Source organism: Corvus brachyrhynchos, unplaced genomic scaffold, assembly GCF_000691975.1.
Source record: "Corvus brachyrhynchos isolate BGI_N302 unplaced genomic scaffold, ASM69197v1 scaffold279, whole genome shotgun sequence".
NCBI lineage: Eukaryota > Metazoa > Chordata > Aves > Passeriformes > Corvidae > Corvus > Corvus brachyrhynchos.
The window spans coordinates 341,075-346,478 of NW_008246060.1; positions in this window are offsets into that span (position 1 = coordinate 341,075).

Consider the following 5,404-nt stretch of genomic DNA (forward strand, 5'->3'; position numbering starts at 1 on the left):
ACCTTCCTCTGCTGTGTAAGAGCTCTGTGGAATCTCCCACATCCCCCTTCTCTTGCCCCCAGAGCACCCCGTTGGCTGTGGGTAGGTGGAGAGGGAAGATGTGGGCTGGCAGCTTGGGCTGGCAGCCATAGGGGAATTCCCCGGTGAGGAGAGCTGGACGGTGATCCTGCCAAGCCAGCTCTCCTCCCTCGCAGCTGGGCTGGAGCCTTCCCAAGCATCAGGCCCTGCAACCTCCCCAGGCTTCCCAGGTCTGTGCATGGGGCAGTGCTGGGAGACTCTTTCACAGGGCTTTTGGAGAAATAAGAGCAGGAGATGAGAACCAGAAGGAAGAAAATACCTCCAGCCGCTCTGACTGCTTGTCAGGACCTCCTCTCTCCTGTGGAGAAGGATGTGGGGCATCTCTTAGGGCTGGGAAAGAGGGCCCTGGTGCCAGCTGGCCAGCCTGCCTTCATCCTGTGATGCTCAGAGCCCTGGACCAGAGTGTCCTGAAATTCTCAGGGCATCCTTTATTGCTCAGAACATTTCTTAGGGGTGGCCTGTGGCGCTCAGAGTCCTGGACCAGTGTATCCTGCACTGCTCAGGGCATATTTAATGCTCAGAGCCCTTCTGGGGTTGTTCTGCAGTGCTCAGGGCTCATCCCTATTCAAGGAATGTTCTGCAATGTTCAGGGTGTGTCCTGACGTGCTCAGAGCCCCGTGCCAGGGTCTCTTGTAATGCTCAGGGCATCTTGCAGTGCTCAGGGGGTGTTCTGAGGTGCTCAGAGCTCTGTACCCAGAATGTTTTGCATTGCTTGGGACATCCTTTGCTGCTCAGAGCCCTTTTGGGGAGTGTCCTTTGATGCTCAGAGGGTGTCTTGCAATATTCAGAGCCCTGGATCAGGATGTCTTGCACTGTTGAGGGCATCCTTAACGCTCAGAGCCCTTCTTGGGGGTTCCTGTGATGCTCAGGGGATGCTCAGAGCTCTGTGCCAGGGTGTCCTGCACTGCTCGGTGCATCCTTTCCCCCAGCACAGTTTTCCGCAAAGAGTACGCTTTTGGAACAGAGGTTCGAGGACCTCCCCTGGTTGAGAGCTGTGGGAGCAGGTGCCCAGAGCTGTGCCGGCGGCCAGGCTTGTGGCACAGCCGGGGCCAGATGTTTCCCAGATGTAACTCACTTCCTGTCTGGCTTCTCCGCATTTAGCTTTTTATGTATTTGTTTGTTTTGGACTACAAACAAAATAAAAAGGGTTTTTATAACCCTGTTCCCATGGGGCTGCGAGTTCAGCATATAATCTGGAGTCTATTCACTATTGTCTCGATCCCCCCCTTGCCCTCGGTGTCGTCCCCGAGCACGCACAGACTCACACAGACTCACACACTGCTTTTGTTAAAATCCTGTTTTTCCCACATGACGTCTTCTCTCGATGGACCATTTTTCCTTATGACCTCTTCCAGCTCCCAGGGCAGCGGTGGGAATATCCCTGGCCAGTTTGGGATGGAGGCCGGAGGAGGAAACACTGTGTTTCTCAGCCCCGACCTGTTCCTTGCTGTTGCTGTATTGTTAGGAGAGTTCTCCAGAATATCTGAGGATGGGAAGCTCATTGTGCTGATGATATCCAGCATCCTGCTGGATTGCCTTTGTGAGGAATTGTAACCACTTTGTCTTGCTGAGGATGTTTGGAGAGGGAGGGGGGGCGGGATGCAGAGTGAAACAGTCACATAAACCACCTGAAAAAGAAAAAAACTGAACACACTTGAAATAAATGTGTTTGTACTTGAATCAGGTGAAAAAAGGAGTCAGGAACGGTACTACAAAAGGGAATGCTGTCAGCTTAGGGGTAAGGAGGATGAAAAAAATTATCTAAAAGTATTGTTTTGGCATGCCAGGAAGTTCTTGGTAATCACTGTAACTAAGAGCTGTTACAAACACAGCCATGGAGTTTTCCTCGCCTGGAAAAGGGGTAGATCAGAATCTGTCCTGCTCGGTGCGGTTGTTTGGTGGATGCTCCGCCTCCTGGATCTGGGGGCATCCACTGTAACACCAGCCTGGCTCAAACAAAATGAACCTGGCAGCTTCACTTTAAAATGTGTATGTTCAGCTCTTTCTGCTCTCCTCACACTTCATTTATAGTTTTTTTCTGCCTGTTGGGGTTAACACCCCTTTTCCTCTTTTGTTTCTCCTTCTCTCTTAATTGCCTGTTAAATAATTTAAATATTTGGGACTAAAGGGCTTAAATTATCCATTAATTTACATTAGTAATTTATATATCAGGCTGAATGGACACACTGTTAGTGTAATGGCTCCCTGTGGACAGGCAGGAAGGGGGCTGCAGTGCAGTTCCCTGGAAGCATGGATGTTTCCTTACACCTCCCAGCCTGGAGGTCAAGTGTGTGAGAGGGACCCCTGCGGTGGGGTCTGGGGGTCCCATCTCCTTGGGACAGAGGTGTTTGGGTTTCAAAGCAGCTTTTTTTTTTTTTTTTTTTTTTTTTTTTTTTTTTTTTTTTTTTTTTTTGTGCAGTTTGAGCTGTGTTTGCAGGGGGTTGAATGTGTTGCATGTTGGTAGACAACATGGAATCATGGAATGGTTTGTATTGGATAGGACCTTCGAGGGATTTTCCAGCCCCATGCTGTGGGCAGGGACACCTTCCACTATCCCAGGTTGCTCCAAGCCCTGTCCAGCCTGGCCTCGGACACTTCCAGTGATCCAGGGGCAGACACAGCTTCTCTGGGCACCCTGTGCCAGGGCCTCACCACCCTCCCAGGGAACAATTCCTCCCCAATATCCCACCTAACCCTGCCCTCTGGCAGTGTCCTGGCACTTCATCCCCTTGTCTGAAGTCCCTCTCCAGCTCTCTTGGAGCCCCTTTAGGCACTGGAAGGGGTTCTAAGGTCTCCCTGGAGCCTTTCCTTCTGCAGGCTGAACAGCCACAGCTCTCCCAGCCTGGCTGAACACAAGACATCTCCCTTAGCAGGGACAGGGTTAATTTGGGATGTGCAGCACAGGGCTTCGGGGGCTTTCTGAGGCTAAGTCCCTCGTCAGAGCTATCCCTGGGTGCTTTGGGAATGCCGGGAAGCAGATCCAGGCATGGGGCTTAGCCTTAAAGTCCAGTATCCCCTGGTCAGTGACAGCTGGCTCTTCCCTCCTGTCCCCCTGCCCCAGGACTGGGATGGGGCAACACCTTTTTTCTGCATTCAGAAAATGTTTGGGGAGGATTTGGGGGTTTTCAAGTGCTTGTACATGTTTGGTTTGAACCCAACCCAATCCCCACCAGCCATGGGCTAGCTGGCAGTCGTAGTGACAAGTCACGGTGCCGTGGTATTGCCAGCAGCCAGTCCAAGGAGGACTCCTTAGGGTCCATCCCTGCTGGGGCTCAGGAATCGGGCAGCATCCAGGCTCCCCGCTGCAGGGCAGGAAAGAGGCCATTCACTGATTGGGCTCCAGGGAGGAGTAAATTGGGGCCGAGCTCCATCCCCGTGGCACGCCGGGGATGCGGGAGCTGTGCCCTGCTCCGCCCGTGGCGCTGCAGCAGCCCCGCCTGTCCTCCCGGAGCAGAGGTCGCTTAATGACTCTGATTACCCGCAGCATGGCCGTAGTTAAAGCAATTAGTGCAAATCGCTTATGGAAATGCGGCCGATGGGGGACAGGGAGGAGAAAAGGACGAGGCTGGGGGGCACCGGGCTTTTTTCCTGCTTTTTCCATGATGTTCACTATGCGTGATCCTTTGCCCCTGTTCCCTGAGACCTTTCTGTATCACCTCTGGTCCCTCTCTCTTGCTGCACATCCCTCGGAGGTGCCTCTGAGCCCTGCAGGAGTCGTTTCACTGCTGTGCCTGGGATGTCCTGCATCCATCAGAGCCATGCTCCACTTTTGGAGATGCTCTGTGTGTTTGTCACTGAAACATCTCTGGATTCACCATCCCAAACTTCATTTTACTTGTCAATATTGTATATTTTTAAGGGCAATTTTTATCAATACCTTGGGAGAGGAAGGTGTGGGAGCAAGTGTTGGCTTGCTGATGTATTGGACACAGGTTTCAGCATCAGTAGGGGTGCTTCCAAGTGGAGTCCCACCTACATAGGGTGGCACAGACCCCCAAAATTGGGGCATTTCCAGCCCAGGCACCTCCAGCCCCAAGTGGTACCCATGCTGAGATGGGAAGGATGCTTGTGGGAGTTCGGGCCACCTGGGAGTTAACTTTGGTCCACAGGGGAGGAATGTGTGTGCCAGAGGACAAAGGGAGGAAAGAGAAGCCCGGTGGTGTGGGAGAAGAAAAGGTGGAAATCCCCAGCCGTGAGAAAGGAAGAAACCTGTGGCCACATGGGTCCCATGGTATTGAAATGCCAAAGAGGGGAGGAGGGTGCCAAACAACGCTAGGAAGCTCCTGAAGGCTCCCCACCTCCGTGGAAATGGGAGACTGAGGGGAAAAGGCTTTGTGTTTTGTAGGGGTTTCCTTCTCTGGGAGCACAGGGAGTTTTTGCTCCCGCTCTGGATGGCGAGGCAGCGATGCCAGGCAAGGGCAGGCACTACAAACAGGCGCCCCCCAGAAAAACCCCAGAACCTCATGGCTTTTATCAATTGCAGCTTTCTTTCCTGTGTAAAAGCAGGTGTGAGGTGCTGGGAGCCCAGCTGGCTGCGGGGTTTAGAGGGAAAGGAATAAAACTAATCAAGGTATTTGCTAAAATCCTTTTGCCACTGGCTGGACACCTCTCTATGTGCCACAATGGGGAAGCCATGATGGGCTTGAGGTACCTGCCCTCCATTCTGCCTGCTCTTGGCTTCAGGGATCAAATCCTGACACAGAAAAGGGGGTGGGGAAGCCTTGTCATCTCAGCTAGTCTCACTGGTGGTTTGGGGGCTTATTCTTTAATAAGGATATTGCTGAAAGAGGGGGGAGAGAGAGAAAAATCTTAATATTTGACATTCAGCATCAGCAGGGATTTTTTTTTTTCCTTAAATCTTTTTCTATCCCTGTTTCTCCCCCTCCTCCCATTTTTCCTTCTGTTTGTCCCTGCAGTAAAATGAGAAGGGAAGAAAAGGGCAGAGAAAGGACAATAAAAAACAAGGCATTTCCAGCCTCCATTTGTGGTGGTTATTTTTTTGTTGTTGTTTTTGTTGGGGTTTTTTTTATCACAGCAACAAATCTGAAAGATTAAGGGCAACTTTAAAGACTGTTTAATAAAGGGACCTCAATCAGCCTCTCTGGTGATGTTCCTCCCCCAGTTGAATTAATGGGGAATTTGAGGCATGGAATGGACCTTTTCTCTTGTTGCTTTTTTAATGATTAAATAATAATAATGCCATGATTAAAATGATTTCAGCAGCAGCATTGCTCCCAGCGCCTTCCTCTGCTGAGCTGGCATGTCTGGGGGGGGTGGGAGGTGATCCTGGCAGGCGGCTCTGGCGGCGGGAGCCCCCAGCACAAGG